The sequence below is a fragment of the Numida meleagris genome, chromosome 16 (genome assembly GCF_002078875.1).
Source record: "Numida meleagris isolate 19003 breed g44 Domestic line chromosome 16, NumMel1.0, whole genome shotgun sequence".
NCBI lineage: Eukaryota > Metazoa > Chordata > Aves > Galliformes > Numididae > Numida > Numida meleagris.
This window is the reverse complement of record NC_034424.1, coordinates 4,108,426-4,131,663: the sequence shown is the minus strand read 5'-3', so window position 1 is coordinate 4,131,663 and position 23,238 is coordinate 4,108,426. Positions and strand designations below refer to the sequence as shown.

Sequence of the window (23,238 nt, the reverse complement as noted above, 5' to 3'; positions counted from 1 at the left end):
ATAGTTTTTTTGTTGGCTGGATTTCACACCGAGGCAATTTCTTCCCAAGGAGCTGGCGATGGCATTTGCTTTCTTTCTCTGAAGCTCACCTTGGAAGACAGAAGCTTTGGAACGCACTGCCTTTTTCTGTCAGTCTGCAAAATTGGTGGCGTTGACCTTGTTGATAGGAAAGACACTTACTGTTGGGGAGCACGGAGAGATGTGGGGAATGGTGTGCTCAGAGCCTAGCAGTAGCAGAACAAGGTGCACAGCTTCTGTCTGGAAAAGTTGTCAGGCAAAGTTAAACAACTTAGGTAACAAGAGGGAGAAAGGCCAGGTTGCTGTGTTCATTTTACGCATGGAAACTTAGGGCAGCAAGACCAACATGACAAAGATCTCACTGCAGAGCTATGGTAGGGCAGCCTGGGCTCTCCTGAGGGATAGTCCCATGCCTATCCCAAGAAATTCCTTTCCTCTCAAGTGCCCTGCCTGTCAGGAAGCAGCTCAGGTTGAGACTGAAAAGTATACGCTCCCCTGTAATGTATTTCCCTTGTTGGAAGATAAGTATATCTCCTGCTCCCTGCTCACTACGGTTGCTGTTTAATAAATTAAGTGTCTAATTACATGGTATAGAAGTGATGCTGTTATACAGATGCAGTGACTGGAAACAAGATGGAACAATAATGTTTCAACAAAACCCAGCGGCCTCTGCTCCTGATTTCTATTTTATGCTTTGCGGTCTTGCACTGGAGTGTGTGCCACAAGCTGGGTTCACATCAGGTTTTTCCGCATCCTGTGATTGATTGACATGGTTCCAGGAAGAGCTGGAGCTGCATTTTTCCACCTCTGCCTACTGCTTTGCAGAAGTTCATGGAATGTCACCTCTCGTGGCCCTTTTCACCATAGGATTTGGGGAAGTGCTCCGTGGTTGTGGTTCACGGCCTCAGGGCTTACAGCTGTTCCCTCCCAGCTGCTCTCCAGACCTATAGCTCAGAGGTGCCCAAGGGGTTAAGCAGAATTGGTTGGGGTCGTCTCAGGCACATAAGTGATTTCTCAGTCGTGGGCAGGTGTGGGTTGGGGTGAGTGTAGCCTTCATCTGTGTGTCACACCTTAATAGCTTACTGAGGGGAAGGATGGCAGGTTCATTTCCTTCCATTGCGAGCAAGCACAATAAGCCATGGCTGAGGATTGCTGAGCTCTATATTATCAATAAAGGGCAATCACACCACTGGGAGTTAATGACGGTTTTGCACATAATAGCAACCTTTGAGAGTAATTACAGAGTCTTTTAATGCCAGGGGGACCCGACACGCACACACACTTGTCTCCTGCTGCCTGGAGTTGGCTGCAGTGGAGCTTGGTGCGTGGCGACGAAGCAGCCCCGCATGTTTTCCCCAGCCCATGTCCCACAACTCATCTGGCACTTATGAGCCAGGGCTTAGGATTTAGTGCCACTGGAGATGTCAGAAATGAGGGTTTCTTTTGAGGGAGGCCGGGAGATTTGTACGGTTCTTTTCTTCTGCATTGCCGTGAGACCACAGCGTGGTCCATCCCAAGTTGTGCAGCTGCTGACAGGTTGCAGGAAGTGGGGATTTGATGGAGGTTTTACTGAATGCTAGAGAGCGAGGGAAGAGTAGGAGAAAGGGTGGGGAGGGATCTCAAAGAGCTGCACAGAATATTGAGCGGGTGAAGAGAGGAGAAGGAGGCAGGCAGACCCTCAGTAATAAACTCCATAGGTTCTGAAGCCAGGAATTATTTTCAGATTCAAATAAATAATGGAACTGGGCCATTCTCCCTCATTTACCCTTCTTTGAATCCCACAGGTCTGCAAAACCTCCTTCAAAATGCCTGCTACCAGCAACAGTTCCCTTCTTCCTTACCTAGCAGAGAGATGCATTGAACTAATTAATGTGCAGGGTTTGTGCAATCCCATTTTGGTGGCTTAGCGCTGGATGTCCCTCAGTGGCGACGTGGCCTGAATGAGAAAAAGGCCATGGAGCCAGAAAGCAAAGACACCAATAATATCTCAAAAGCCAGAAGGCATGGGGCCAGGGCCCTAGAAGGGTGACGAGTCCTTGGGGACATCCTCATTGCAGGGAGCAGAATCTGATTCTGATCTCTGGTTGCAGAGAGGGGAGATGCTCTTAACTGCAAGAAGCAGAGAAGGGGGGGAAAAGGGGAAGGGGAAAAAAATAAGTGAGGGATAAATAAGGAACAGTATCCTCACAGTTCAGGATTAAAAGGGTGCTGAACGTTTTGTTTGTTCTTTTAATTCTTTAACAGAGGTGGCAGTAGCTCTCATTTCAATATTTATATTTCCCCAGAGCAGTACCAACTGTATTTCAATATAAATGTAACATAGTTAATTGAAATCAGTAATTTCAGAAGTCATTAATAACAAATCTCTAGGAAAGAATATCTCTGCTGCAGTTAATGATCAGCATAAAAAGACCCAGGTCTTTCAAAGGGTAACTGTGAGCTCGGGCTTCATTTTATAGTTGATTAGAGCAAGTTAAACTTTGCCCCTGCCTGCAAGTTGTATATTTAAATATGAGAAGTTTGCAATATTTGCGATTATCAAAATACCACAGGTGCTCTGGAGCGAGTCCAGCCTTTACGGCTCATCCCCAAAAGAATGCTGTGACCCTGAAGAATGGAAAAGGTGGAATGAGCTGGCAGAAGTAAGAATGGAACAAACTCTGCTGTGAACAGCAGAGCTGAGCCTCAATAAAATCAGATCTGTGGGATAACTGGCAGAATCTGACCCAGCCCAAGGCTCCTCACTACACCGTGTGAGATGCTATTGTAGGTGACAATCAGCCCTGCTCTGAATTGCAGGAATGCCCTGAATGTTGAAAACCGCCTGTAGGACTGTGCCAGCATTTTGAAATCTTTTGGAAAGCTGAATGTGTAAACCAAATGGACTCTCCCCCTGTGGGTACTGCATAATCAGGATTTGCACCGTGGTTGGAGCAGTAATTCAAAAACAGTAATATGAAAATAGAAATCCAGAATTAAATTGTGTCTATCAGGAGAGAAATGTCTGACAGTCGCCTTTTTTTCCTGCAGGGCAAAAGCAAGACATCATCTTGAAAGCCTTGGGAGAACTGCCTGGTGTAAGTACACAAAGCAGTGGGGTTGGGCTGTGGAATGAACTTATCATTTTCTTCTGCTGGAAGAGACTGATGCTCCATTATCTTTTGTGGTGAGCAGTGCTGCTGTTGGCTTCACCAGGTATGGGCTGGATCCTACAGAAAGGGTGCAGTCGCAGCTGCAGTCCTTCCTCAGTGAAGCTGCAAATCAGTGGTATATGCAGGGGGCTTGGTGAAACTCAGGAGCTGTCTTCAGCAGAGCGTGCAATGAACTGGGGGATTCCTTGCCCTAAAATGCTTTTCCTTTTTTGAATGTGCTGGGAAAGTATTGGGAAGTTCTCATCCTTTGGTGTACTACAGTGAAACAATCTTCTCCATGCACAAGGCCATCATTAGCAATAAAATCCTGCTCCTTTAATTAGAATAAGAAATGCAATTTGGAAAGGTAAACAGCAGAAAGTATACGTAAGGCAATTACCTATGGACTGCCCAAGAGGAGAGCCCAGGAATGATGAATGCAGAGAGACATGCATCCTAAGTGGGTTATCTACTGGGGGAAAAATTACTGCACACTTGGAAATGACACAGGCAAAAAACCCATCCCCAAAGTCTCATCCTTGATCATCTCGATCAGTGCTTGGACTGTCAGGATGCTGGTTAGAAAGATTGTGTTTTCTCCCCATATTTTGACATACAGGCTTTTGTTTGCCAGCAAAACCTGCAACTGTAAGAGAAACTCGGTGGTGAGATAAGTTCCAGCAAAGGAACAGAGATTTTACTTGCTTCCAATTAAAGGAACTACCCTGTAAGTCATGTAGTAAGCATCTGTGTGGCACTGCTGAGTGGTGAGGATCCAACTGACACGCATGCTTCACACTGGTGACAGCTATATAGAGGTACTGTGGAAATGAAAACTAAAAGTGCTGTGTATGTAATGCAGTGAGGGATAGCTTCCTAAACTTCACAGAACACGCCGGTTTGCATCCTTGCTGAAGGCTTGTGTTGGTGTTCTGCCTGTGTTTGCTTCAGTTTCGGTGTTATAGGGGCTAGAAAAGGAACGAAGTGAAAGCATTTAACCTAGGCTTAAACTCCACCTGCCCAAGGAAGATATTGAGATATTTGTTATTGTTTGTGTTGATATTTGATATTGTTATAGCTTCAGGAAACCCAGAATCACATCCATGGGAATCTGGCTCTCTGGGAAAGCACATGTTTCCTCATGCACTCTCAAACCCATGCACAGAGGATAATATAAACACCTCTTAGTTTTTCCTCAGATGTTTCTAACTGCAGGGAACACTCTTCTTTTGTTCCCAGTGCTTTCCCAGCACTTCCTTTAACTGCCTTGGTGAAATCCTTTGGAATTCTATGCTGCTCACTTGTATGTGTAGCTATACTGGCTGATGATGGCCGAATCTCAGTTCTTATGACCAGGATATATTACACTATCAGAGCAGCTCTTCAAGCAAGCCAGCTGGAGAATGAGGGCTGGCCGGGGAGCTCTCCATCATCTGATAATAGCTTGAGCTCCATAAAATCTGTTTTTAGCATGAAGTTCCATTTTTGGAGCATGGCAAATCTATGGACAACTGCTTGTTCCATTATGGGAGTCAAAACATTTGATCTTTTCAAAATTAAACTGCATTTCCTTTGAGTGCCCACACAGCACCCTGAGCTTTATCATTTATTTCCTTCACTGTGACTCCCCCGGTAGAAGAAAAAAGGAAGAGAGAAGATGGGGTACTGTTGGAGCAGAGAATTTTAGTTTCTTTTCCTACTGATGAAGATAAAAACACTCTCTGCTATGAGGGGGGCACAGCAATAGACAGCTGAGCAGCTGGTTCCCCACACACCACAGCTGGAAAACTCTGGCTGAGTCAGCATCAGCAGAAGTGCATGGCTCCCTTTTCTGTCAGGGAAGAAGAGATCCTTCCTTGCCCCTGTCTGTCACTGGTTAAGTTCAGGTCAATTAGTGGTTTGTAAAATAAACAATGCACAACAGAGGCAAACTGTTCTGATATTCCTGCCAGGTAACAGAGTTTTTGTGATCTTTGGGAGAGGGAGTGGGTGTTGGTGCAGGACAAGGTGTTGAGATCTGTTTTTTGGGCGCTGGGCAGCAAGAAGCACTGGTGTTCAAAATGCAGGACTTTGTGAGATAAAAAAGAAGGAAGTGATACAGTTCATAACAAAGAAAAGAACACACACACACACAAAAAAAAACAGCTAATGAGCTGCATGAGCTGGCGTAGAGCCAGACCTCAAAAAATCATTAACATGGTCAGGTTAAGGAGAGCTCTATTAAAATGTCTATCACAACCCTCGCTCTCAAATGGATTTATTGGATGAGAAGGAGAAGCTGGGGTCCAGAGTAAATACAATAGTAATGGGCCTGGCCTCTCTGTGCCAACAATGCCTTGTTACTGGAAAAGCTCTGTCAGAGTGATTTGCCGGAAAAATAGAGAAACTGAATTTAAAATCAAACCTTGGGAAATGCAGCTAGCGAGGCAAGCCTGGATGAGGACAGGAGTGGATTGCTGCTCTGAAAACTTCCCAGGCTTATAGTTTATGACTAAAATCCATCCCTTCAGGGAAGGCTTATGCCTGTCCCATAAGCAGTAGATACCACAGAGGGCAAGGTATCTTCATCTGTGCATGGACATGACCTATGTTGCTCTGCTTGCTTACCCAGTGTATTGCAGAGCAAGGATACCATGCTTGGGCTGCAGTGATTTTTCCCTCTGCGTATTAGAGCCAGCCTGACACCCAGCAAAAATATTCTCTGAGTCTTGATGTCAGTTTTAATGCCTTACATGGTGCTAAATCAGGAGACAGTCTCAAACTTGAGAAATATTTAAATGTCTCAAACTTTAAGCACATGAGCAAGTCCCAGGAGACCTAAAGTTAGTTCTACACATGAGTGTTTTCAACAGGAAGGATGGATTTAAGCATGTGGTTAAGTGTTTTCCTCAATCAGAGCCCTCAATGGTAAAGAACGAAGAGACATTATTGGAGATGCAGTTTATACCTAACACTTGGCAAATTAGGCAGCGCTCATGTGGTTAAAACACACTTTTTCATTAAAAATTATAATCGGGGAAAAACAAATTAGAAGTGAAATGAAATAGGCTTTTTATTTTTCCCCGTTTACCAAGAGATTATATATTTCCCAAACACAATTTCTCTAATCCATATCTAATGCATTAGAGGCATTCTGCTATTTTGCTCTAGACAAACAAATTTCCCACCCAGTGTGGGATCACAGCCCTGTTCCAGAGAGAAAAACAAGTCATAATAATACAGAGGCCACTAAAGGAAAATGTTAAAATAATTAAAATATGAAAGAAGCTGCTGTCTTCCTGGGATTTCAATTTCAGAGATGCCTGAGGGGAGGGGGTTGGATATCTCACACTGATACACTGTTTGATAAAGTGTGATAAAGACTTAGAAAAATTGGCAGATTAAACTGAAATAAAAGCTGCGGATGTTTGCATTCAGAAAGCTATTAAAAGCAGTGTGATTGAGCAGCAAGAGGCTTCTCTTTTATGCAAGAATGCACCAGAGTGGGATGTTTTCTGCACTGATGTCAAGGAGATCAAAAGAGTTGTTTTTGTTAGTTGCACTAACTGTTCTTTTTGGTTGCTGGCTTGGCTGTGCAGTTTCAAGCCTCCAAGATCGTGCTGCACAGTGATGCTGCCATAGGGTGAGACCGTAGCAGTATGGGTGCTTCCTAATGCGATGCCTGTTTTTGGAAGGGCCTCAAAGTCTATTTGTGGTAGGTGTAACTGGAAGATGTCAAGTCACATGGAACCAAGTTGGCTCACCCAAGCATCTACCTTCTTGTTGACTCTTTGCCTCAAGACCTGATGGAAGTTTTGCCTCCATTCTGTTGTCTCCAAATCAATGGTCCTCTTTTAAGGCGGTTCAAACTCATGATGTCGGGATGCTGTGAAGACTAGAAGAATTAATAGGTTGTTCTTTACCTCCCTTATGAGTTAGCTAGCCATTTGTCTTTCGGATGGACAAGGGTTGCATATCCAAATGAATGTCCTCATTTCCACAGAATGACACAGGCTTATTTACAGACTGGAGGCTTAAAATAGATGGGGGATTCTCTGGAAACTAAACAGAAGTTGCGATCATTTAAAGAGGGAAAACAAATCCAAGTGACTGCTGGATTGATCTCGCAGCTCAAATAACTGCTGAAAAAGTCACAACCAAATTGCCCATGGACCAACCGGAGACTGAAGTATGTTTGCAGTGAGTGCATTTTTCAAACAACTATGAAGAGCAAACCGCGTCTGCAGAAATAGAAGAGTGATGACAATGGCCATTCTCTGGCAAACTCCAGAAAGGCTGAAATACTGCATGAAAACGTGGCGAGCAGCTGAAGCAAAAGTTGTGCTGACAATGGCGGTCCCATGGAGGCTTGGTGCTGTGAGAGCATCTGGGAGGTCGGGGTTAGGTCCTGACTACTCGGGCACACTTAGTTGCTCCTTTCATAAACACTGCAGTCGTAAAAATATGATCTGTAGCTTATCTGGAACAAAGAATCAAAGCCAGCACTGATTCAGCAGCAGCCTGGGTCTTGCACACAAGCAGATCTGAAGTTCACAGTGAGTTCTGCCACTTTTCTAACTCTCTTTCTGCTCCAGACTCTCTCTTTTTATTTTTTCTTTCCAATTGCCTCTGTCTGGCAGCTTTATATTGGTGACCTGAGGGTGCAAATTAGATGTTTGAAAATACAGCAGTTAAATCAACAACTCTGGAGGGTAATAGAGGTCAGGATAGCTTGCTTCCAACTCAGTGGCTCGGCTTCTGCTTTGGTTCACGCTATCTGCATTTTGCAAAGTCCCTTGATTTCTGGAGAGGGTGAAAATGGGGCCCAATCCTCCTTCCACCCCAACCCCTGGGACTTTTCTCTTGATTTATTTAAAGGCCCCTAAAACAAGCAGAGGTTGGCTTGGTTTGCTATCAGTAATTTTCTGGGACAGGCTCCCAGCCTGGCCTCTGTCCTTTGCCCAGGAGCTCTTCTCCTAAATCTTGCTGTCACTGTGACTGGGCAGAGGAGCCCATTTCCCTGGGATTTTCGGCCTGTCCTGCTGCCAGTCAGAGTGTCTGGTCCGATTACATCTCGTCTGTCTTTAATGGGCTCATTAACATTTGGACACGCTCACATGTTCCGCTGACAAGACACCCCCACAGCGCTAAATAAACATCGTGAATCAGGAGAACCATAACCAGGAGCTGTACAATGGGGCTTTGGGGGAAATATTTCATGATAATATCTGAGCCTTGTAATTGAAGGCTGACTAGCATGGGGGAAGGAGCGATCCAGCTCCGCTATCATACACTCGAGACTTGATTCATTTGTCTTGATTAGCAAAAGTTTAACTATCGCATGCCTTTAATTAGCAGCTTTCTCAGAAGACTCATTGGTGTGAACAGTCAGGGCTGGGCAGAAAGGAAGGCTGGGCTGGGGAGGCAGCTCTGGGTGGTCTCTTTGGGGGAAATTGGGGCTGAAAGAGGAGGGAATCTGAAGGGTCTTTGGAGTGAATATTGCTTCACTTTGCGGCATTGGGTGCTACCGACACCTCACCCAGAAGCCAGAGCTCTTTGGAGAGGTGTTTTGGGCCTGCAAGGCCAAACCAGGGCTCTTTGGAGGGATGTTTTGGGCCTGCAAGGCCCAGCCTACTGCTGACCAGAGGGTGAGGAGGTGCTGGAGGGAGAATGTAAGGAAGGTCACTGGAGACTTTGGGTTGCTTTCATGGTTTCTGTCATTACAGAGCACTCTAGCACTCATCGGGACTTTGTTCTCTCTCTTGAGAGCCAGGCACAAATCCAAACCTACATGAGCTGTTCCATCTGAAAGCCTTGGCCCTCATGTAAACAAGGCCATTAAATAGAGAAAAAGACAAATGATGTTAGAGAGTGTATGCTACATTCTGTCTCAGAGAGCTTCAGCTTTGATGGCTGAATAATCCCCCATGCACCTTGGAGAGGTCTGGGTGATCAGAGAAAGTAAACAAGTCCTTGCTTTGCCTCTCCTGTCTTTGTCTGGTCCTATTCTCTCCCTCCTTCCCATATTCCCACTTCTATCCTCCCTAATTTCTCATCTTTCTTATTTACTCCAGCTTCTTTCCGATCACCTTCAGCCTCGTGTGTGCACACATGCACGCATATGCATTTGTATGTGCCTCTAATAACATTTAATTCTCTTTTCCTACTTCACTAGTCCTGATTTCTTCAATCTTGGCAGGAAATAAACACTTTATTCCTCCTTTTTTTTTCCCTTCCATCAAACCAAAATAATACACTTCTCAGATTTCCTCTCTCTCTGATTACTTTTCCCAGAGATTTTGCCTTCTAGACAAGCTTTATTTTCTCCTTCTATTTTTTTTCCCCTAACTTTCCTTTCAAAGGAATTATCTTTTTCCTCCTTTGGTCCCTGGCTTCTCCTCCAGTGTTTTATTCAGGCTGTGGATGATTGTCTCCATACACTCCTTTTATGCTACGAAATGAATTGCTAATGCAACCCCTGCCGGGAGAAGCATAGTCTGATCTTGTCCTAAATAGGCCTCTGTTTGCAGGGGTTGATGTATAAATGTATAGACTGCATCATTATATATTCACTTAGTGGAACACAGGCCTTGAAAGAGGCCTCTGCTTATTCCATAAATGAATTCCTGGGGAGAGGAGATGCATCCAGCCTGAAGGTGCCTTGAAGTCCATTCCTGCTCCTGCCAGCGTGGCCGCTCGGTGAAGCACCGCATCAGCCGAATGCATATTCACCACAGCGGGATCTGGGAAGCGAGGGGAGCCGTGTCCCCTCTGCAGGGGCTGCAGCACAATGGATGTGCCAGACAGGTGACCTCCTTGCCATGGTGCCTTGCTCTGAGCAATGCCATCTTCTTTGAGGGAAAGCATCCAGGCGCGGTGAGGGACGAGGGATTTAGGGTCAGAAACCTGCAGGCTGGACTTGTGCCTAACGGCTGAGCTGCCCACTGGGATGCAGAGCTGATCTCTCTTCTTGCAGCAAAATGCACTAGCTCAGCTGAGCAGGATGCAGTCCAAAAACTTCTGTTAAATATAGTGGTACGATTCCCCTGGAGCTGCTTAGGGTTTTCTATAAGCTCTGAGAAAAAGAGGTTGAATGGGATATAGGAGACCCTCTTTCAGTCCCCATCTCTACCACTGTCACCCCTCCTGATCCTGGCGCCCATAGCTGCCCCATGGGCTGTATCCCAACCCAAGGCCAGGATGCAGGAGAGGCAGCAGGGTCTATGGGATGCTGCTTGGAGGGGGTTTGGACACTTCCTGCAAGCTCCTGCTTGGTGTTGGCTTGGATTGCATCATCGGGTACAAAGGAAAAAAACCCATAAAACTAAGTTTTTCCTTGCTCTATTTTATTGTTTCCTTCTGGGATAGGCTTTAGGCTTTTCTCAGTCAAACCCCAAACTGTCCTTTTATATCAAGTCACCATAAGGCAATGTGTAAAACAGCCTCCGAGTGCAGATTGTGGTTCTGCTGCCATCAGGTCTCATTCATCAGCTTGGCTCAGTTTCACCTGAGTTCACTCTTCTCCAAGCTGAACCCCAATAATCTGTCTTCCTCCTCTTCTTCCTCCTTAATATATGCTGAGCACAAAGTTACTTGAAGCTTCTGTAATGTGCTGCACTTGTGTTTGCAGGAAAAATGCTTGCTAATGGGCAGGGCTCATGCTATTTCCATTTGTGCTAGTCGGACTCCTGGGGCATACAACCTTTTTTTTTTTTTTTTTTTGTTAAAAAAAGAAGCTGCATATTTTAAAGTATAAACAGAGCCTCCTGTTTTATTAAATAAATGTGACAATTGCAATAATGTTTTTCAGATTACAGGAGAAGTAACTTAAGGGAGACATTTCCAGAACCTCAGCACTGTGTATTTTGCTGATGCTTAAATAAACTCCTCTTTGTTACTGCTGTTCTTTCTGCGATGCTGTTAGTTTGATGCTACTTGAAAACCTCAAGTGCCTAGAGAATCCTTCTGCTAGACAAGGATGTTCCTTACTACCTTCCAGCCTGCCCAGGAACCTCTCAATCCCTGCAGTGTCTTTGCATTCAGGCAGAGGGATCCAGCTTTTGCAGCTCATAGCTCTTGCCCATATGTCAGCGGCTCCCTGGGCTCTCATGAACAACCCAAATGAGCAGGGGCAGGACGCAGCCCTTCTGCCTGGCTCTGTGCAGTGCTGCTGCCCTCACCCAAAGCCTGCTTCAATTCAGCCAGTGCGGTGACAGCATGTTCAGTGCTGGCATATGAATAAAAAACCTGATCAATCCAAGTCCCTTGGCTCTCCTCATTATTAAAAGTGCAGGAAGGACTTCTCCAGCTGGTAGAACTAAGCACCTTTTAGCTAAGTTTTAATGTAAAAACGAATGAAGGCTATCTCACCTCCTTAAAGAGCAGAAAGACAGCTAGACTACAGAAAAGCCATCCCCATTCCAGTCAGTCCCTGGAGCTCACCTCCCACCTTGCAATGCTAAATGCCAGCCTCAGCCACCTGCATTGTATCCCTGTTACACGTCCCAGCTCTCCAGCTCCATTCGTTGCTGCCGTCCAGCCAGTGATGAAGAGGTGATGAAGGCAGTTTCTGCTGGCCTGTGGAAGGAGATTAACCCCTTTTCAGCCAGTACTGGGGAGAATTCATGGTCATCACTGCATGAGCTGGGTGGCCTTTCCTGCCTGAGTCTTAAAGCTCAGTTTTCCCTCAGTGACTTCAGTGACTAATCCTCTCTGAGCTCCTTCCTTGAAATGTCCAGTCCCCATTCCCAAGTGGTGTACAAGAAAGATTAAAGCATTGCTTTAATCTCTGGGTCATTTTTTGCTGCTTTAAAGGCATTTCTGCTTTCTGTCTGGTCTCACAAAAAGCATCATTAAGCCATTCAGCAAAATGCAAAACTGTATGGAAGATAAAGCTTCCTGTGTGGAGGTCAGGGGGCTCCTGCTTTCTCCTGAGACAGAAGCAGGAGCAGGCACGCGGTGGGGCTGCTGGCACAGCTTGTGGCAGGGGAAAGTCAGGAACCCCGTGCAGATATGACAGCTCTGAACCTCACCTGCACAACCCCTCAGTCTGTGTGATGTATGTGTGCTGATAGTGGCCAAGTTCTACACTCCAGTGGAAACTCAATGAGTATACAGGAGTCAGAACTCTCCAATGCTGCCCTCTGAAATATCACATCTGAGAAAACAAGGGTTCAGCCTAAGCAGCAAGTCTCTGCATGCAACTCTTTGGCATTAGGCACCCTGCTGCTGCCCCTAAGCCACATTTTTCTACTTTTGAGCATGCTTAAATATTAAGTCTAACCAGGAATAAAACTTAGTTAGTTGGACAGTGAGATCTTAGCTTGAAGCATATCATTTGTATAGGCAACATAGGTCCAAAGAAGGCAGTGGTGTGAAGAAGCAGGGTAAGGCAGAAGTGTGGGTCTGCAGGTTGCTGTGCCCTGGTCCGCTGTGAATAACTGACTCAGTCAAGAGTGGGCATGAACATCTCTTCCAGAAGTTTGCAAACCTGTGAGCAATGCCTACTGCAGGCTGGTTTGGGCTGTGTCCTCAGTATTGCATTGCCTTGCTGTCCTCCATGCTGCCTCAGCTCATGGAGAATGCCAACTTGCTCTTTGCCTTCTTGGACTTATTTCAGCCACGTGGCTCCACAGCCTTAAACCTGAGCTCTGGAGCACAAGATGTAGGTGGTGTAACATCGTGAAGGCTAAGAGTGTGATGGAGAAGTGTAGGTGCTTACTGCAGTATGATATTTACCTGTCTCAGGGTTGAACACGTTCATTTGCTCTTCCCAAATCACTTAGGTTCACACCTTACCACCACACTGCATGGTTTTATGGTGCTTAAGGTTTCAGTGTTGATTACAAAGAGGTCTTGTTTTGGTTGGCCTCTCCATAGTGATAAATGAGAATGATAACAGAGAAGGGAAGGGTAATATCTCCCAGTTAGGAGTTCCCTTCTTTTTGCTGCTGTGCTAAACTCCACCCTCATTTCTGCCTCCACTGTCTCATAACCTTTTATTTGCCAACTCCATCAGGAGCTGGTGTGGGTGGGAAGTTTGCCTGAAGAGGTGGAGGGATTGATATGCAAGCCAGGATGTCTAATTGCCTGTGGAGTATGCTCTGACAGTTCAGGAACACTGTGGTTGTCCCTTTGCTGTGCATCACAACCAGCTCACAGATGAACCAGAGAGGAATTCAGAATCAAATTGTTGGCTCTGGCTGCAAGGCCGGGGGGGGCCTTGCCTGCTGTGGGGTGTCCACACCACACAGAGCTCTCCTGAGGAGGGCAGTGATGCACTTTCCCACGAGCCAGCTCATGCCTGCATGCACACAGACAGACTCCAGCTCACCGGTGCTCGCTCATCTCCTGGAGGGATGTGGGAATGGCATGCAAAACCACAGCGACTCTGAAGACTGGACGTGGGTAAGAAAGAGGTTGTGGAAGGCAAAGTTTTTCGTCTCACAATCTTCCTTCCACCATGTTTTCCCTTGGACTTGGTGTTGGAGACTCTTTCAACCTTCACAATGTATTGGCACGGATTACATGTTTCTATTAGCTACGTCCCCTGATTCCCACTTTGGGACCTGCCTTGCAGTTTACTCCAGCTTACTCATCATATCCAAATTAGCTGAACTTGATTGAGCCAGATCAAACTGCAGCTCTCATGCACCGAGGCAAGGGAAAATTGCTTGCTGCACTCCCTCCTTTGTAAACCCGTGTTTTAATAGAGCACTGCTCTGCACATCTGAACAGAGCAGAGGCCATGTCTCTGCTGATGCTTATATCAGAGTTTAATAGGGCAAAAAAGTTCACAAAGCTGGAAGAATGTGAGCGGTTCAGATGCAATTATTGTGTCAAATCTTCTTTGCCTTGCCCTGTGTCTAGACAACACCCTAATGAGAGCGGCACTGACTGGCAAGGGGTACACATGGCTCTGTTGCTAGAAGAAGAGCAAACTAATGGCGTTCGTGTGGGTTCACATGGGTTTAATCAGAATCAAGCGTGGGACGAGTGTATGTGTATGCATTTGTTCGTGCTGAATGTAAATGAGTGAGGAAGAGTTTTTTGTAGATGAGGCTCAGAACTGTTGAGCTAAAAAACAAAGTGAGCTGACCTGTGTGTTCCCTTTGCCCCTGGATGCCAAGAAATCCTGTTTGAAGATCTGCAGAAACAAGCCTCTTTTGTTCCCTCCTCTCTTTCAGTGAGTTGGAAAACACTGCATACAAATTCTTATTTGTGGTGTTCCCATTTTTGTTTCTCTTCTGATTTCTAGTTTTGTATTTCACGCTTCTAAATTGCCGCGGTTGTTCCCTATTTTTTTTTTTTTAATCTTCCAGCAATTGTCAGCAAAACAAAATAAAATAAAGAAGCCCCCAAATATTCTACAGACTAACTTTGCTCAGCATCACAGCTTCAGTCTCCTGCCCTGATGGAAACTCAAGCTGGTTTGCTTTATTTAAACCTACTCCCCTGCACATGTGATTTAGCTTCTCAGATGCCCGGAGTCTATTTACCTCCTGGCTTGTTTATCCTGAAATGGCCAATGGAAACTGCTCACATTTTTGTCTTGATAAGAATCCAATCACGGAAATTGATTGAACTTCTTCTTTGAGCTTTTCTCTTGCATTTACACTTTTCAACCAGCTTGAATTGTTTAATCTGCAGTTAATTTAGAGACATACAGCCATGGCTGTGATATATCAGGAGATCAAGATAAATGGCTGGAGTGTTTTTATGAGCAAAAATCTCTCTAGATTCCAGTACATAAATCATTTGTTGTGAAATCGCTCATTGTCTTTAGGCAATGTCATGGTGAAAAATTCAATCTATTCATGAACAGAAAGTCGAGGGATTAGGGATGGCTTGAAGAGAAAGAATCCACATTTAAAAAAATACAAAAATAAGAAGAAAGATTTATCTCTTAATACTTGCTAACATAGCTTCTCTGCCCTTGTTTTGCAGTGTGGACTCTTGAATTCAATTTCACAGTCTTTGTCCACAAAATCTAGTAAAAAGGAAACAATGAAGATGTCCCCAGGGGAAGAGAGGGTGTCTTTGCTTGTATTAATTTTAGGAACATTTTCTGAGGAAAGCTAGAGGGAGGCCTAGTGATGGCTTCTTACTGAGGGCCAGATTGGAATCCCTTTGCTTGCAGTGAGAAATTATTTATTACAGGCTGGACTATTTCTGCAGAGGTCAGGCAATGACTGAGTAACACGCAGGCCCTGGAAAAGACTCCAAAGCCTTAGTGTGCATGAGCTTCTCCAGATCTTTACCTTTTCCTCCGTTACACAAGTGATCTTCTTCCACTTGTGTTGCAACCTCCCATGCTCGCACTTGGACCACTTAGTGGAGGTGATGGACCGTTGTCAGGATGCTGAGGGGCTGTTTGCTGGTGGACAACTGGAAAACCGAAGGTTTTACATTCATTGCTGCAGGAGATGCAAGCAGCATAGCAAAGTGTGTGCATGACGAATGGAGGAGAATAGGCCAAAAAAATAAAATCCTCCCAGAAGAAAGCTAAGGATAGAGATGAAGTCACTCAGAAATTCGATATCAGAATGATTTACAGAAGTTTTCACCTAAATCCAGATTTCCCACTAGGTGTTCTTAGTAGTGAGTTAAAAAGAAAAAAAAATGTATCTATTGCTGAGGATGTCAAAATCTGGAACTGACCTGGGTCTCTGACCTGGAGCTTGTTAGGGAACTGTTCCAGAAAATGTTGCATGGAATGGAGGCTTAATGATTTACAGTGTTTCCAGCAAATCCTTTTCCAAGAGATAGCGAGAAGCTGTAGAGTGAGAAGGTGAGGGGAGAGCCGTGTAGCATCGAGGCCATCTTTGTGAAGACTTTTGTATATATTTAAGTGGCCTAAATTCCATCTAAGGCTTTATGGCTTTCTTATTGGCTTGTTCCAAAACTTCACGTATCCTCAGCCATTAGGGAAACATTAGCTAGCCTTAGGGACTTAGAAGTTTAGGTAGTATTTAGGCCATCTGAACACATCTCTTTGAGCCTTTGTGCTAATTCTATAGGCTCCATTCTCTCTGTGTGTCCTTTATTCAGATAGGTTAATGGAGCTATTCCCTATCTTCCCTTGCCTTTCATCCCTTCCTTCCCACACCCCCATCCTCAGCTTTGTATCACAGTCTGGAATTATCTGCATGCTTGGCTGTTTATCACCCCAAATCCATGGTCTCATGAAAAGGAAGGTTTATTCACCCTGAGTAATTCAGCCCACAGAGCCCTACAAACATGAAAGTTTTGATAGTTCTTACTTGGAGCAGCTGAGCAAATTTCTGCCAAGCAAAGCAGCAGTGTTCTCATATAGAGGCTGAAAATCCCAACTTAAAGGAGCATTCGTGAAACTGTGACTTGTTTAGCAGCCGTGATGAGAAAAACCTCTCACTAGCAGTTGGTGGGAAGCTTCTTCCTAGGCACGAAAAAGGCATCCAAGATCCCCACAAAAAGGCACCTGCTCTTTTTATCTTTGCCATGCTTAGCCATCACTCAAGTGACTTCTCTTACCATGAAATGCCTCTGTGCAGCACTGCAAAACCAAAGAAGCAGAGCCTCTGTGCTGCCTGGCTACCCCAGGCAATGTCAAATGCAACAGGGAGCCTGAAGCCAGCTAATTTCAGGCTAACCTAAGGCAACAGTCAATGTGACTGCTCTGCGCTCCAGCTGCTTCCCAACTTTAATCCATTTAATTTGGCAAAGTGATGCTAATGAGATTTCATTGTCAGGAGGGCCTAGATACAGGACTGCGGGTCTGGGTAGTGGATGCTGAGGCAGGTGCCTAAGCTCCTTGGGAAATGCAAGTGTAACAAAGTGTTTCAAAATATTCCACAGTTGTCAGCTTCCAGAGGAAGCTTTTGCAGATGTGTTTATTATGCGGGTACATGGTTATTAAGCTGGGATTTTATGGCTACTTCAGCAGATACAAAGTGCAACAAGCTTCCATCGCTAATAAGTAATAAATGTCTCTCGGCACTATTTTGCCTGGCCATCCCTCAAACCAGGTCTGTTCTTGGTTTGAAGACCCGGGAAACGGAACTGCTGACAAAAACTGATTCATGGTTTAAATAAGTTAACTACCTTTTTGGTCTGGCCATTTTCTGAACCCAGTCTAGAACGAAGGGATCAGTGACTGCTGAAATGGATACACAAGCTGCTCCTCGTGGTATGCAGGCAACATCTGAGTGTAATGAAACGATCTTGAGAACTAGAACGTGTCAAACTAGCCAAGAATCAAACTACGGAAATGGAGAAATATGGGCCTGGAAGAAACTCGGAGAAATTCATTCATTTTTTTTTTTTTTTTCCCATTTAAAGGAGATAGCTTCAAGCATGCTATGGATATGTCTGGTGGATGTTTGTTTATTCTGCGCTTAAAAGCCTTCCTGACCTCCTTACATATTTGCTTGATTACTTCACCATCTTCAAAATTGTTATGTTTCTCCTGCATCTGAAGTTAATTTGATTTGTTATTATTCTTCCCCAGCATGTAAAATTGAACAAGATCTCCTGTCTAACAATCTCTTCTGTATTGAATGTCTGTTATCATGTTCCCAATTTAGTCTTCTCATTTTTGGGCTGAGCAAACCCGATTCTTTCAGTCTTTCTCAAATCACATTTTCAAAACATCTAATCACTCTTGTTGTTCTCTTCTGGACTCCTTCCAGTTTGTCTACATCTTCCTTGTGGGTTGGTGCCCAAAAGTGTGCGCAATATTCCAGCTGAGATCTGACCAGCAACAAATAGAGCGGAATAATTACCTCCCGTGCCTTTCATACGACGCTCCTGTTAACACTATTCCAAAAAGGAGATCTGGCTACTTTATTTATTTATTTCCTGCAAGGATGTCGTATTGTTGTCTCGCACTGGGTTTGTGATGCACACAAACTACTGCTTTTACATGTCTCCACTTACAATGTGCATCCTAAAACTGTTTCCCCTTCCTATTAGCTTAAGTAGTGCAGACAGCTCAGTTCTCCTTGGAGGATCCTCTGGTCTCTCTCCTCACCAGCCTCTGTCTTTGCTGTGTTCCTTCTTAAGAAGATGGTAGAGCAGGGAGAAAGGGTACACAAATTTCACGGCTAGTGGAGGGTTTTCTTGCCGGATTGTTTTTGATCCTGAGAGTGACACACAGTATCTGTCCCAAGGCCACATTCTGAAACAATTTTAACAAGGAAACAGCAAGATCTGAATATAGTGACATGAGACCTTGTCTGACAAAAACATCAATATCGGTGCATAATTAATGCAAGGATCTACGGTAACGTGGACTGAATAGGGACAGAGTACTTTCAAAAATCAATTTGCTACCTGAATTACAAACACTAGCGATTAAACCTGACAGGGCAAAACTGAAACAGGGAGAAAAAAAAGGGATAAGGAAAAGGAAAAGGAAAGAGCACGCCTAGTATGCTGGAATGTGATGCTGGGCCATCCTCCTTGTTCTGGTCCAGTGGTAGGAGGAACTTCATTCACCCAGGCAAAGTCGGAGCACTAGGGTGTGATTCTCATGGTTTTCCCTCCACTTTTCCTCCAGCTTGACAGAAGCACCATGAATTGTGGTCTGGCACATGCCTGGTGTTCATGTCGGTATTCAGCTCATGGTTTATGCCTCCAGCCCACTTCTCTCACTGGACCATGACATCTTGTAGCCCAAGCCATTTTATTTGGGGCACCTTATCAGCCTTCCCACAGCAATTTTAGCACAGGAAAGGACTCAAGGAACCCCCACAGCAAACTGTGCCCTTTCCTTCTGTGTGCCCAAGGGATGACCCAGCCCATGGCTAGGGGACACTGTGCTATTGAAAGTCAACTCATTGTCTTTTTCCATCAAACACTGTTTTGAGATACAAAATCCCGACCCTGGAGATTTGACTGAGCAATGATGTCCTCTTCTCCTCTTACACCTTTGCATCAAGCCACGCTGAGGAATGTGGCATCTCGCTGTTCCAGCGCTCCCTGTGAAACTCAGAGACTGCAAGTGGTCTGGTCAGAAAAGAAAGAACCCACCTGGAAAAGCAGAGTCTCCCCACATTAAACTGCAGCTGACAGCTCCCTCCACGCACCGAGACACCTTCTTTTCAATGTTTGCTCTGTGGAGCAAGGGTTTTGGCAGGTTCATCCCAAGTTTGTTGCTGCAAGTCAAATAGCAGCAGCATTTGCCTTCTCTTAACTCCTTTCTGATGAAATTCTTTTTTGCGAAAGCCAACGTCCCAACCACTCAGTTTAACCCTCTCGGTGCCACAGGTGATGAACGGAGCAGGATTGCTGGGCCCCTCTGCACTCTGGAGGGGGCAGCTCTCAGTAGCGAGAGCAGACAACCTGTTAAGGGAGGTAAATGAGGTGACAGTGCTTTAGTGCTCCTGCAATTAGCCTGGCACTTGTAACCCAGCTTGCTGGGGTCAAAGCACTGCACTGAGTTGCGTGCATGATGTGCAGATGAGACTGACAAAGCTGCATACATTTATGCTTGCCCGTGCTCCTTGTTCAGCCCACACCAGCATTTCCTCAAGGACCACAGAGCACGCCAAGGGCACTGCAATGGTTAAGAAATTTCTTTGTCTCTTCTTGCCTCCCAAGTTCTCCCTGGGAGTTCAGTCACTGCCATATGTTATATTACAGAGCATGAGAAATCAGACTGAGGTGGCAATTTTAACACCCTTTATTCATACATCCTATTTTTACACTGATAGATGTAAGATATGCAAAGTGTAATTCCCAGCTGAAGCAGACTCAGCACATGGGTTCCTGCTGCCTCAGCTGGGATGGAGGAGGACCAGCAAGGAGAGCTGGTGCCTGTGATGGGAGAGGCAGCTCTGCAGCCACCTGAGAATCCCTGCTGGTGCTGTGTGTCTTCCTGGTGTTCTATGGGCACTTGGCAGCATGAGGTCTGCTGGTGAGTTCAGGTTGGAAGTGGCATTTCCTGGCAGTGAGGGGTGGAAGCTGCCAGCGTGATGGTATTGACAGAGGCAAAGGTGATGGCTGGTCTTCTGCCTTGGAGCAGTTTTGGACATGGAGGTGGTGGAGGTGTCTGTAGAGCAATAGGACATAAACTGATGGGGTTGTCTTCCTTTTTCTGTAGACCATTTCCGAGTTTTGTTTGTTCATTTGTTTGCTTGTTTTAAATGCTTCAAAGCCTCGAATCCTTCCCCACTTTGACAAGAAACAGTCTACATCAGCCTCCTTTCATTTGGAAATCAGGCTGGAAATGAGAGGCACGTGCCAGATGTTGGCACATAGAGCCCATGCAGGAGGCACTCAGCGCAGGAGAAGGACAGCACAGGGGTTTGGAGCAGACTTGGACAGCTTTGCCAGGACAGGACAGGCTTTCAGCTCGCCTCAGGCTGCTGGGCACAAAGGAAATGGGAGGAAGAAAACCAAGGTGCCTGCCAGGCCATGGCGTGGTGGCTGGGACTTCGTGCCACTGTATGCATTCAAGACTGCGTGCATCTCCCATGCGTATGGACACATATGTCTACATTTACATTTGTAGGCACACACAAACCTGTGTGCTGTACATTCAGAGATACTGCGGATCCTAACTTCAAAGCACAGAATAACAAAACCCTGTTCTTAACCTTTCCCCAAAGGTCTGCTTTTTATTTATTTTTTTTTATTTTTTTCAATGCACAAAGATCTCCGCAGATCTCTCTCTCAAGCTACAGTTTCCGTGTTGCTCTGGTGTCCAAGATGACAATACTACTTGTCTTTAAGGGCATAAAGTGTCGGGGCCTAAAATAATAACAGCCTTGAAACTCAACTGTAGAAACCACCGGGAAGAGGAACACCATTAAACATCCCTGAAGGATGGCGGTGGTTAGAAGAACTTGGTGCTCCATCTCATTAACAGCAGGGATGGATAATTAGACTGGATAAAACAGTGTAAAGTATACACCAGGGAGCCATCCTGAGAGGCAGGGAGCTGGACTGCATGATCTAAGAGGTCATTTCCAGCTGTACCAGTGATGAACCTGATGTTTTTGAGAGCCTGTTTTCACAGCAGTGCTCAGTCGTGGGTCACAGGAAGGAAAGAACATGGTACATCTCCTGCTATCATCTGACACCTTCCACTGGATGCCTTTTTCTTTTTTCCTTCTCCTTGCAAATGGTCTCAACAAGACATCAATGGATCTTTAAGGGAATGCTGCAAGAAAAAATAAAGGAGACACGAGATCAGTGCCAATGGGAAGCAGTGGAAGCAAGCTATGAGACTGTGTCTGGGGTGCTAATTAGAAGATATTCCCTGCTGTTGTGGTGCTGTTATTTATAAGAGTGAGTGTGATAGGGTGTGAATGAATGTGATAGGGTTGCAGGTGAGGTAGGGTCGGAACAAGGGCCCCCAAACTAGAGAAACTTGCTGGAGTATTATGTCTGGCCATTAAAACTCAGTCACTATGGGTGTGCGCACACGTACTTACATAACGTCCTGTTTGCACAGATTATAGGCATATGTGAATACGTAAGCTGTGCGTATGAGCTTATATCCAGGCAGCCTTATGAAATGCAGACTTGAGAAAACACGATTATTTTCATTCCTATGGTTAGCCCTTTCCCTCCGGGGAGACCTGATAACAACCTTTCAGTGTTTAAAGGGAGACTGCAAGAAAGGAGGGGACAGACTCATTAGCAGGGAAAGTTGTGATAGGACGAGGGAAAACGGCTTCAAACTAAGAAGGGGGAAAGTTAAACTGGAAAAAGTTTTTTGTGCTAAGGGCCATGAGTCACTGGCACAGGCTGCCCGGAGGGCAGGTGGATGCCCCATCCCTGCAGACACCCAAGGTCAGGCTGGATGGGGCTCAGAGCACTGGTGGAGCTGTGAGTGTCCCTGTTCATTGCAGGGAGTGGGACCAGATGACTTTTAAGGGTCCCTTCCAACTCCAACGATTGTGTGAAGCCCCTTTTAACACGAGACATAACCCACTTCACATCCTTTCCAACAAGCACAGGCTCCGCATCTGTTACACTCACCACCCAGCAGCCTGCCTGGTGCAGAGCACCCCGTGCACTCTGAGCAAGGGGCCGGTTCTGCACGCCTCGTGCAGGCTGCTTGGCAGGGCTGGGAGAAGGCAGATGGCAACGTGTGCCTCCATGGAGGTCATAAATCCACGCTGAACAGGGCTTGCCACTTGGAACGACACCCTGTTCCTGAGGCTGAGAATTTATTTGCTGCATTTTATGCATTCCTGATGTCGCTGGCGTAGTTAAACCCGCGTGGGCTGGTGCCATTGTGAAGTACCCCATTGGTTTGCAGTAAATTGGGGTTCTGATCTAAAACGAGAATTTGCAGAAGCAGCCTGTATTGCTCATCAGATCCGCTCCTTCTGGATGTTCGCAGCCATCGCAGTTTTTGCTGCTAATTAATACAAGCATAGTGTGCTTTTGATTCCCTGTAGCGCTATGGAGCTGCCATTGTGATGAGAGCATGAGCTAGCATCCCATCTGCCCCATTTTCCCAAAACCTTGTTTGGAGGAATAAAATCTGGCTCAGGATGACTTACCTGAGAACAGCAGAGCTGGAAGGATGCAGTGGGGGCTGGGGGGGCAGCTTTTCATCTGTGGCTTTCTATGAGTGATGAGCATGCACAAAGCAGGAAAAAACTTGGCTGCTTTTTAGACCTCAAAAGCTCAAGTCATTTGCAGTAGGAAGCTGTCCCATCCCACCTCCAGCCTGGAGAAACCAACTTAGGGGGGCGAAAAAAATACTTGCATGTGCACATGTGTGCTGCATCAAGGGTAATGAGGAGGGGTATTAGAGGGCAGGCTGAGGGGCTGCAGTCTCAGCTCAGTGCAGCTGTGTGCAGCACAGCAGGTCAGCACAGCACCCTGAGGGAGATGTGGGGGAAATGGCTTTTTGTTTTATCTGAGCCTGCGTTGTCAGCTCTGACTGACAAATGATTCCTTATTAATACCAGAGAGCATAAAGTGAGTATCCATTTAAGTAAAATAATGCTGCTGGAAGGAGACTTGATGTCTTGTCACTCTAATAGAAATACTGAAAACTTCCATTTCTTGCTCACGGGTAAGTCTAATGCCAAAAGAACAACAAAAAAGGCATCAGCTGAATAGCAGCCCCTCTCCTAGGGAGGGATCCAGCCCTCCCTTGATTGCA

General features: G+C 45.6%; 1 long non-coding RNA gene across 2 annotated transcripts in view; it reads left to right on the top strand.

Annotated features, from left to right (window-relative positions):
• LOC110406934 overlaps nucleotides 1-23,238 on the top strand; it is a 146,830-nt gene that overhangs the window by 33,888 nt on the left and 89,704 nt on the right. For both annotated transcript variants that reach the window (XR_002443645.1, XR_002443644.1), the window contains exon 3: nucleotides 3,049-3,095. This is a non-coding gene — a long non-coding RNA (uncharacterized LOC110406934). The remainder of the gene's footprint in view (nucleotides 1-3,048; nucleotides 3,096-23,238) is intronic.